Raw genomic sequence first — 11,909 nt, forward strand, 5'->3', positions numbered from 1 at the left:
TGCCGCTTCTTTTGAAGGTGCTGTCGCTCCGGCACTTCCTCATTCAGTGAAGAGGAGCTGCTGTAGTCTGTCTCAGACGGTAGCCTCCTCTTGCCACTGGTTTGGGTGGTGGCCTGTTCCGCTTTTGGAGGTCTTTTCTTTGTGGTTTTCCTTTGGACAAACTGCCACTGACCTGTTTGTCCATCTGCTGCCTCCTCCTCCATTGATTCTGTCTGTGGAGGAGGGGTTTCCGGGTGCAGGGTAGGTGCCGGGTTGCTGGTTTCAGTTGCCTTCCCTTTCTTCTCCTTCTCAGGTAGAAGTTCCTCACTGCAGAGAAGGTTGCTTGTCTCCTTTCCAACACCGGACGCCTTCGTCGAACCTTCTCCCGGCCTTTCCTTGGACCTTGCCGCCTGAGCATAACTGAGGCAGCGTTTGGGGCAGGTTTTGTAGAGATGGCCTGCCGCACCACACAGGTTGCAACACTTACTCTGCTTACAGTCCTTGGTCTGATGGCCTTCCTTCTTGCAGTTCTTGCAGACAACCGTGCTGCAGTTAGCTGCCACGTGACCAGATTTGCCACAGGTGCTACAAACTTTGGGCTGCCCAGCGTAGACCAAGAAGCCTCGACTTCCCCTGATAGCGAAGCTGGAGGGAGGGTGGATGATGGCTCCATTGGCATCGACCGTCAAGGTCACCTTGACTTGCCGCTTATTGGTCCAAATCCCAAAGGGGTCTTTGACATCAGTGCTGGCCACCTCGACGTACCTGGCGAGAAAGGTGAGTACATCCACCACAGGAACATGGGGGTTGGAGAGGTGAATTGTCACCACCCGGTCATGTTGTGACGGAAGCGTGAAGAGCGGCTCCACTGGGAGGATCGACAGCGGCGCCCGGTCCCCTTTCTCCTTGAACGCCTTCAGGAACTTGATGCACCCCGCCACATTCTTGAATGTCATGTCGATATACCCACTGCTGGGGAAATCCTGCAGGCAGAAGATGTGCCTAGCTTGAAATCCACAGCAATCGATGAGGATTTTCTTGATGAAGAAGGTGCGATCGACCAGTGCATCTCCTTCCTTGTCCTTCACCACCACCCGAATGGTGTTCCGCACTCCCTGGCCTGAAGCTCAAAGATTAGTTATAGCCATTTTACTCAAAGCCTACCCAGGATCAAAAGCCACTGATCATGGTTTCTCCTCTGCCAAGTAAGTACTGATAAGAACAGATACTACACTTGATCTTAGCCAAAAGGCTGAGAAGCTCCACCACTGGCGGTCCTGCCTTCAGTTGCCTGGACCCCAAGCTACTGGACATAGATTTTCCAGGAATTCGCTTCTTTACTGCACTGAAATTGGAGGCTTTTTCGATTTAAAATATTCTGTCAGGTCGACAATTTAAGCCAATGCTTGGCTGCATTTTCTAATTCAAGGCTCTGTGATTGGTTAAGACGTGTGAATAAGAAGAGGGTGACCAATCAGAAGTGGGTTCGGGTAAGCATGGGCTCAAACTGTGTGAATTCCAGGTCCCTGAATGACTGAGCTGAAACTCTGTCCAAAGTCATAGCCAGTCGAGTCAAGTCTGCTCTGGAGTTGGTGATTCACCCTGACCAGACCTGTACTGTACCCGTCAGGAAGATCTCTGATAGTCTCGTGCTACTCAGGGATACGATCGCCTATGTACGGGACAGGAGGGTGGACACCTGCCTCATCAGCCTGGACCAGGAGATGGCTTTTGACAGGAAATCGCACACCTACATGATGGACGTTCTTTCCAAAATGGGGTTTAGGGAGGGAATCTGCAATTGGATCAAACTGCTCTACACAAACATCAGTAGCGCAGTCTCAATCAATGGGTGGGAATCGGAAAGTTTCCTGATCCAATCTGGAGTCAGACATGGCTGTCCTCTCTCCCCTGTCTTGTTTGTTTGCTGTGTTGAACCCTTTGCTGAGTCTATTAGGAAGGATGCGAGCATGAGAGGGGGTGACAATCCCAGGCAGCAGAGGCACTCAAGTGTGGTGGTCACCCGAGCCATTTTCCGCTTCATCTGGGGATCAACAATGGACTGGGTCCAGAGGGACACGATGTTCAAATCTCTGGTCAAGGGCGGGAAAAATGTACCCAACGTTGCCCTCATCCTGATGACCACCTTCGTGTGCGGCTGCATCAAGCTGTGTGTAGACCTCCAGTATGCAAACTGCAAGTGTCACTACGTGCTGAGGTTCCATCTGTTCCCAGTGTTGCGAAGGATGGGCCTGGTCACATTGCCGCGGAACGCTCCATGTAGTTGGACCGTGCTGTACCACCTATCCTTCGTGGAGCAGTTTCTGCGGGAAAACACCTTTGACCACTGATCCATCAGGCAGTGGTCTGCACGGAATGTTCTCAAGGCCCTACGGGAAAAGGAGATGGGGTATCCTGTCGGATGGTTCCCCGAGCAGACCACCAAAGTCATTTGGCAGAATGCCTCATCACCAGAACTTTCAAACAAGCACCAAGATGTAGTTTGGCTGGTGGTGAGAAGAGCCTTCCCCGTCAGATCCTTCCTGCACGCCCGAAGACTCGCCCCCTCCGCGCAATGCCCCCACGGTGGCTGTGGTGGGGAAGAGACGGTTGCCCACCTCCTCCTGGAATATGTCTTTGCAAAGCAGGTGTGGAAAGAGATGCATTGGTTTATGTCGAGGTTTATCCCAAGCAGCTCTGTAACACAGGAGTCTGTGCTCTACGGGCTGTTCCCAGGGACACACACCGAGACAGACATCAACTGCTGTTGGAGGACTATCAATTCGGTGAAAGACGCCCTTTGGTCTGCCCGAAACTTGCTGTCTTCCAGCGCAAGGAGTTGTCCACCACCGAATGTTGCAGACTGGCACATTCCAAGGACCAGGACTACGTGCTGAGGGATGCACTGAAGCTTGGGGTAGCCGCAGCAAAGGCTCAATGAGGAAAGACCACTGTGTAAGGTCCCCCCACCAGGCTGAACTGAGGGGCTGGATCCATGGGAAACCCCTCGAACTGTATCGGGAAAATGTTCATTTGCTGTAAATGTAAAACTGTAATTGGCATGACAAATGTGAAATGGAAGGGTTGTGAAGCAACTCATGATTGTGTTGAAGGAAACTGATCTCCCTTGCAATGTTTGTATTTTTTGGTGCTGTTTGAAACTGTTTGGCAATGTAATTTTTACAGATTTTTATGAATAAAGTATATTTTGGAAATTGGTCAGTTTCACAAACCCTGTCAGTTTCAGTGCAGGAAACACCGTCTCGGGGGAAATAACATCACAAGTGGGTCTGGTTCCAGTGACCGATTTAACGGCTGCTGCAAAACTCCCGGATTCCCTCATTGCAGCGAAATCATTTTGAAATTCTTTGAAAACAATGAGTGATTCTGGAGGAGTGATGTGGCTTTTCACTGAGGGCATGTGTCGACTGGGGAAATAACTAAGTGTGGAGCCTCGGGCACTGTTTACACAGCCCGTTTTGAAAATCAAATCCACTGCACTTCCTTGCTGCAAATGAAATGTCAAACTCGGGGATTCCAGTTTTATACCCGAACACAGCACAGATTTATTCCAGTCAGTTCTGAACAGCCTATCCCATCTCCCGTTTCCAGGTCACTGCTCTCTCTGTGAGGCGGTGGGTGGCTCTTCGAAGAGCCTTTGTTGTGTGTTTGTGGGAAAGGGGCTGGTTTCTCAGCCGCCGAATCCGCAGAGAGTGCGGCCCTGCCGTTTCAGAGCGTACACCACATCCATGGCAGTGACCGTCTTGCGCTTGACGTGCTCAGTGTAGGTGACCGCATCCCTGATCACATTCTCCAGGAAACCTTTCAACACCCCGCGAGTCTCCTCATAGATCAAACCCGAGATCCGCTTGACCCTGCCACGGCGAGCCAGGCGGAGGATTGCTGGTTTGGTGATGCCCTGGATATTATCACGAAGCACTGTGCGGTGCCGCTTTGCTCTGCCTTTGCCAGGTCCCTTGCATCCTTCACCTCTGCCAGACACTTTTTCCCAAAAGTATACTCCATTCATAAAAATCTGTTTAAAAAAAGCTTTACAAAACAGTCCAAAACAGCACCAAGTTGACATTCCAAAAGCGCAAAGGAAATCAGTTTTCTTCGATACAGGAGTGCGTTGCCTCACACCCCTTCCATTCCATTTTACATGCCATGTACATTTTACAGCAGACCCATGTTGGTGTAGACAGCCAGAGGGGTTTCCCATGGGTCCAGCCCTTTAGTTCACTCTGGTGGGAAGACCTTACACAGTGTTCTTTCCCCATTGAGCCTTTGCAGCGGCCATGATCCACAACATGACTGATTACTGCTGCAACTCCATATTTTGAAGCTAGCTTCAGTTCACCATTTGTGTGGTAATGAATGTGTAGTGTGTCACTGATCGAGCTTCTCTTACATGCATCATTAGCATCTTGTGTTTCAGACCATTTCCATTTCACATCTTTCTTCAACAACTTATGTAGTGGAGCTAACACCATTGCATGCTCAGGCAGAAATTGTGAGTAGTATTGGACCATGCCGAGAAAAGATCTAAGCTCAGACACATCTTTTTGTCTTTGGGGCTTTGACCATAGCCTCTATCTTCTCTTTCACTGGCTGGAGTTCTTTTCATTGATTTTCAGGCCAAGGTACACCACATGAAAAAACATGCTTCCAGTCTAACTTCAGCTTTCAAAGCCAGTCTTTCCCCATTATTATTGGTTTGTTGACATATCTCACTACCTTGTAGGGGAGAGGCTGGCACAGCAGTAATGTCACTGAACTGATAATCTCACGACTCAGACTAATGCCCTGGGGATATGGGTTTAAATCCCACCATGGCAGCTGGTGGAATTCAGATTCAATTCATTAATGAATAATATAAAATCTGAGTAGTGGTGCCATGCAACTATAATTGATTTTCATTAAAACCCATCTGGTTCACTCATACCCTTTACAGAAGGCAATCTGCTGTGCTTACCTGGTCTGGCCTGGATGTGATGCTGGCCCACAACAATGTGGTTTACTCTCACCTGTCCTCTGAAATGACCTAGCAAGCAATTCAGTTGTCAAGGGCAATTAGGAATGGGCAATAAATGCTGGCCTTGCCAGTGATGCCCGCCTCCCATGAAATAATGAATAAAAAACAGGTATCTTGAGGGGCCTGCCCTTATGTTGCACATTACACTCCATTTGCCAACACATTGCTAACACCTCACCAGAGTAGGTTTTCAATTGAGCTGTGCTCTCAGTTAGAGGTACATCACTGACTTTGCTCCCATACATTTCTCTACTCATGATGGAGCAATCCATGGTCGTAGCAATGGACTGTTTATTTTCCAACAACATTATACAAAAGTCTCCATCATTTGAGTGATTGCTAGTGGCATAAATGCTGTACAGCCCTTGCTCCTCTTTGGTTAGGCACTCTGGATTCACTTCAAGATTGTGAACTCCACCCTCATAACATCACTGTTTTCCATTACCACTGGAATTAGTTCCCTTTCCTTCTTTGGCCTCTGCTTGACAATTGAAACATTTTGCGTTTCTGTACTGACATGATTGTGCTGTGTAGTTGCCCTTATGGTGATAACAACACTAAACTGCTATCATTGGCACTCTTCTGGCTATGTCTGTCCACTTTAGACTTGGCTGAAGCACTTTAACAGTGGACAGAAGCCTGTACTAGTTACCAGCATGGGATAAAATTCCCTAACATTCTTTGATGCCATCTCCATGGAAACAGCAATCTTACACACGATCTCAAATGTAAGATTTTGTGTGTTTAGTAACTTTGATTGGATTCTTTTGTTCACAAATCCACACACAAATATGTCTCAAAATGCATGGTCTAAGAATGTGCCAAAGTTGCAACGGAATAAAAATTCTTCAGTGCCACAATATACTCACCAATTGCTTCACTACTTTTCTGATTTCTGGTTCCAAATTTATAGCATTCTGCTATCTCTAGTGGCTTAGGATTGAAATGTTCCTCCAACTTGGTGATTTTGTTTTGACTGGCACATATTTTGCTTTGTTCAGAGCAGGAAGCTTTGTCAGCATGCCAGACACTTCCAGGCCAATTTCCACAAGCAAAATTGTTTTCCTTTGCTCAGGAATTGCCTTATTCTGAGTCTTGACCGCCTCACCTACCAGTCCCAAAATATTCTTAACTCTAAGAACATGCCCATTCTTTCAATACAGGAACGGAATGTTGCTCAAAGCCTCTCATTCGTTGCCAGCTTTCAGCTGTATCACATGGGTACAGCCAAATTTCCTCAATGAGCACTAAGACCCTGCGGTATCCTATTCAACTCAGGAGACAGTCTGAGGCTGAGGCTGCCCACAACCCAGCTAAATTCTCCACTATCCGAGCAACTAAGTCACCAGGCTGATCTTGTTTACTGCAGTCCCTGCTGCTGTTTTCTGCCTATATTTACAGACTTTATCTTCCCCTAGTTGCCATTTTCTCTAATATTTTCAGGTGGGTCCAGCAGAGGAAATGGACACCAAATATGGCCAGTTCAAATAAGTGTTTATTCACGCCATTACATCATCACGTCATTACATTATTAGCATAATATACAAATACACTACATATGTGAATCACGTCCTGATCACTTTTACTAGATATGTGTCTGAATAAGTGGAAACCCCTCACAATAAACACTGTCACCTTTCAGTGTTTTGTGGAGAAATTTCACGGCGTGACTTATGTGATTCCCTCATTTAATGTGTTTGTACAAATTTCAGAAAAATATGGAGATGCAAATGACTTACGAGAAATCGTCTAAACATATCTTCATGTCTGGCACTCACTCGCAAAGAACTGCAATCTCACAGACTCAGAAGGAACCCGGAGATGGAAATCAATGTTCAGCACAGCTAGAAAGATCTGCACTAATCTGTAGCTCAAAAAACTCAAACACTGTATTTTGACCCTTTGATTTAGTTGGTCGAAGCACCTCTTTAATGAACAGATCAATCCTGGATTCAAATCCCCTTAAAGCCTTACTGTAACTAGGTTTTCCAACTACTTTATTGAGCAGCACAATAAGACAGGACAGCAACAAAAGCAAAATACTGCAGATGCTGGAAATCTGAAATGAAAACAGAAAGTACTGGAAATACTCAGCGGGTCTGGTGGCATCTGTGGACAGAGACGCAGAGTTAACCTTTCAGGTCTGTGACATTTTATCAGAACTGCTGAAATGTTAACTCTGCTCCTCTCTGCACAGATGCTACCAGACCTGCTGAATATTTCCAGCACTTTCTGTTTTTATTTAAAACAGGACTCTATCTGTCTTTGCTGAGCGAAGGATTTCGGAATGGATGTTTGACGATTGTCCCTTCTTGCACAGAAATTCACTGCAAATACTATAAAGGTACCTCAGTCAACCACACCTCCTTTGAGAGAAATTTGTTCATCATTGCATTTGATCTGGAAACCACTCTTGACATTAATCTCACTGAATCAGAGTGTGACGGATTGTATCTGTCAGTGTGTTCATGTCACTATGTGCTGCTTTCTACTGAGCCTGGGACACGATGCAAGGTGGAGGATTTGTCCGAGTTTTGGATTATATTATCAGTTGAGAATGATAAAAACTGAAAGGAAGCAAATAAGAAATCCTTGTCCCCAGATTTGAGAATCTGGAGATCCGCTTTGGGAAAGTGAATCAGAGCAGAATGAAGGGTGAACTGTCTGATTGCCCAGAAGTGATGAAGACACAGCTCAGTCAGCGCGTTCTAATAAATAGGAGATACTGGAACGGCTGGCTGTACTTCATGTTGATAAGTCATTAGGACTGGATGGGATGGAACCAAGACTGCTGAGAGCTGTAAGGGTGGAAATTGCCAGAATCTTCTGATTTTTATTTTTTGGATTGACAGCTGCCAGCCATTTGTTTGTCGCAGGACACAATAACGGACTAAAGTGAATCTGCACCGAGCAAATATTAACGTCCCACATCTGCAGGTTTCTTCCAAAACATCGGGAATTTCAGCCTCAATCCTCGGACCTTTGATGTTCTGTTCCACTGATATTTTGTCCCCTGATTAAAATTGATCCTAGGAAGTCTGTCCTCTGAGCGGCCTGGCACTCCGAGTTCCTCTGCAGACATCCGGTTGCTGTTGGTAGACCAAAAGAGTCCTAAAACCCGAGAAGAAACCTCTCCCAGAGCCCTCCGAGTGTGTCTCCATTGGACCATGCAGCCACTACCTGTATAATGGATAGCAATGGTGAGGAGTATGAGTTATTTCAGTGCCTGCGTTTTGTGGAAATAGAGGATTAAAGATTAAAAATAATAAAAATCACTGAATAGATCCTCTGTGAGCAGGACTCAAACCAAACTCGGATAAGTCCAGTGGATTTCAATGTTGAAAACTTTAACCACTGGACCATGGCAGCTGAAATCACACCCCTTTTATACAGACCGAGAATCATCCTACACTGATCCACTTCTGTTCATTTTTGTGTCCTGGGACAAAAAAGTTCTGTGTAGCTGTCAATCAAAAAATGGTTGGAAGGAACTTCATTTATTCAAATACCAGCAGCCGCCAGTTGTCAATCAACTCAATCCCTTCAGCAATAGAGAGGGAGAAAGAGAGAGAGAGACTGTTAGAGAACTTCCTGCATTCAGTCCTGACCCTGTCACACTCAGCAGCTTCTCACCCAGACCCCAATCTCATCAACACTGAACATTGTTACTGAGACCCTTCAAATACTGTTTATAAAATGAATAAAGGTTCAAAGTTTATGACAGCTGGATTGAATGGAACCAAGTTTAATAAACTTTTCACTCTGACTTGATAACCACATTAGACAGTCCTTCAATTGGTAGCAAAGTTATCAGCTGTAAGAATGTTTTTACTGAGTTGAATAATTTCTGTGTGAGGAATGTTCCAGCATCATAAATGAATCCATTTGCAAATTCTTGATGGAAAGTGAGTGGTTTTATTGAAGAAGGTTGAAAGGAGGATGAGAGAATCTTGTGTGACAATGAAGTGGAATCAATGCAAGTAAAAACTGGAATGAAGGGGGTGGGGATCCCCTGGTCACATGGACTGATTGCAGAATTTTATAAAGATTTCTTTCATAGAGATTTTAACTCCATTTTATTTTTGTTATTTTTTTTCATGGGATGTAAGCATCGCTGGCAAGACCATCATTTATTGCCCATCCCTAATTGCCCTGGTTTTGGTGAGCTGCCTACTTGAACCACTGCAGTCCATATGTTATAGGTACACACACAGTGCTATTAGGGAGGGAGTTCCAGGATTTTGATATGCCCCAGGGAAGGCACGGCAAACTAGTTCCAAGTCAGGATTTGGATTGGAGGGGAGGTTGCTGATTGTAGTATTCCCATGTGTCTGCTGCTCTTGTCCTTCTAAGGAATCAGGGGGATATCTCTCCGCTGGTTAGAGACATACCTAGCAAAAAGGAAGATGGTTGTGGTTGTTGGACGTCAATCATCTGAGCTCCAGGAGATCACTGCAGGAGTTCCTCAGGGTAGTGTCCTGGGCCCAACCATCTTCAGCTGCTTCATCAATAACCTTCTTCAATCATAAGGTCAGAAGTGGGGATTTTGGCTGATAATTGCACAGTGTTCAGCACCATTCGTGACTCCTCAGATACTGAAGCAGTCTGTGTAGAAATGCAACAAGTGCTCGACAGTATCCAGGACTTATCCAATGACCACTTTCAACAAGAGAGAATCTAAGCATCTCCCTTGACATTCAATGGCATTACCATTGCCGAATCCCCCACTATCGACATCCTAGGGGCTGCCATTGACCAGAAATTGAACTGGAGTAGCCACAAAATACTGTGGCTACAAGAGCAGGTCACAGGCTAGTAATCCTGCAACGAGTAAGTCTCCTCCTGACTCCCCAAAGCCTGTCGACCATCTACAAGGCACAAGTCAGGAACGTGATGGAACACTCTCCACTTGCTGGATGGATGCAGCTCCAAGAACATGCAAGAATCTTGATACCATGCAGGACAAAGCAGCCCACTTGATTGGCACCCCATCCACAAACATTCACTCCCTCCACCAGCGCGCACAGTGGCAGCAGTGTGCACCATCTACAAGATGCACTGCAGCAACGCACCGAGGATCCTTCGACAGCACTTTCCAAATCCACAACCTATACCAACTAGAGGTACAAGGGCAGCAAATGCATGGGAACACCACCACCAGCAAGTTCCCCTCCAAGTCACACACTATCCTGATGTGGAACTATATTGTCGTTCCTTCACTGTCACTGGGTCAAAGCCCTGGAACTCCCTTCCTAACGGCACTGTGAGTGTACCTACCTCACATGAACAGCAGCGGTTCAAGAAGGCAGCTCACCACCACCTTCTCCAGGGCAATTAGGGATGGGCAATAAATGCTGGCCTAGCCAGCAACACCCACATCCCATGAATGAATTTTTAAAAATGGTGGTAGAGTTCACGTGTTTGGAAGGTGCTGTCTAGGATTGTAAACACTGCTGCCACTGTGCACCAGTGGTGGAAGGAGTGAATATTTAAGGTGGTGGACGGGATGTTGATCAAGTGAGCTACTTTGTCCTGGATGGGGTCGAGCTTCCAGAGTGAAGTTAGAGCTGAACTCAGCTAGGCAAGTGGAGAGTATTCCATTACACACCTCACTTGCGCCTTGTAGAGGGTGGACACGGTTTGGTGAATCAGGAGGTGTGTTCCTCAGAGAATAACATAAAAGGTATTGCCATGGTTACCCACATGGGTCCTAGTTATGCCTGTCTTTTTGTGGTGTATGTCAAACATTCCTTTTTCCAGTCCTACTCAGGGCCCCACACCCCAGCTCTTTTTCCGGTAGAATGATGACTGTGTCAGTGTCATTTCCTGCTCCCGCCCGGAACTGGAAAACTTCATCAACTTTGCTTCCAATTTCCACCCTTCCCTCACCTTCACATGATCTATCTCCGACACTTCCCTTCCCTTTGTGACTTCTCTGTCTCCATCTCTGAATTTAAGGCTGTCCGCTAATATTCTTTCTAAGCCCACCGACTAAGTTTAAACTTAAGATTAAAAATGGCAGGAGATCTCAGACCCGTATCATGCTCCTCTTGCTCAATGTGGGAGCTCAGGGACATGGCTGATGACCCTGACTCCTTCACGTGCAGGAAGTGTGTCCAGCTGCAGCTCTTGTTAGACCGCATGACGGCTCTCGAGCTGCGGATGGACTCACTTTGGAGCATGCGCGATGCTGAGGAGGTCGTGGATAGCACGTTTAGTGAATTGGTCACACCGCAGATTAGGATTGCTGAGGGAGAAAGGGAATGGGTGACCAAAAGGAAGAGAAAGAGCAGGAAGGCAGCGCAGGAGTCCCCTGCGGTCATCTCCCTCCAAAACAAGTATACCGTTTTGGATACTGTTGAGGGAGATGGCTCACCAGGGGAAGGCAGCAGTAGCCAGGTCCATGGCACCGTGGCTGGCTCTGCTGTTCCGAAGGGCGGGAAAAAGAGTGGAAGGGCTATAGTCGTAGGGGATTCGATTGTAAGGGGAGTAGATAGGCGGTTCTGTGGTCGAAAACGAGGCTCCCGAATGGTATGTTGCCTCCCAGGTGCACGGGTCAGGGACGTCTCAGATCGGCTGCAGAACATTCTAAAGGAGGAGGGTGAACAGCCAGTTGTCATTGTGCACATAGGCTCGAATGAGATAGGTAAAAAACGTGATGAGGTCCTACATGCAGAGTTTAGGGAGTGAGGAGCCAAGTTAAAAAGTAGGACCTCAAAGGTAGTAATCTCAGGATTACTACCAGTGCCACGTGATAGTCAGAGTAAAAATGAAAGAATAGTCAGGATGAATGCGTGGCTTGAGAGATGGTGCAGGAAGGAGGGGTTCAGATTTTTGGGACATTGGGACCGGTTCTGGGGGAGGTGGGACTATTACAAATTGGACGGTCTACACC

The 11,909-nt window shown here is 46.7% G+C and overlaps 1 pseudogene; it reads right to left on the reverse strand.

Moving 5' to 3' along the window:
- Window positions 1-1,108: 1,108 nt before the first annotated feature.
- On the reverse strand, window positions 1,109-1,243 carry LOC137365911 (U2 spliceosomal RNA; annotated as a pseudogene).
- Between the last annotated feature and the right edge of the window lie 10,666 nt (window positions 1,244-11,909).

Source organism: Heterodontus francisci, unplaced genomic scaffold, assembly GCF_036365525.1.
Source record: "Heterodontus francisci isolate sHetFra1 unplaced genomic scaffold, sHetFra1.hap1 HAP1_SCAFFOLD_58, whole genome shotgun sequence".
In the NCBI taxonomy this organism is placed as follows: Eukaryota; Metazoa; Chordata; class Chondrichthyes; order Heterodontiformes; family Heterodontidae; genus Heterodontus; species Heterodontus francisci.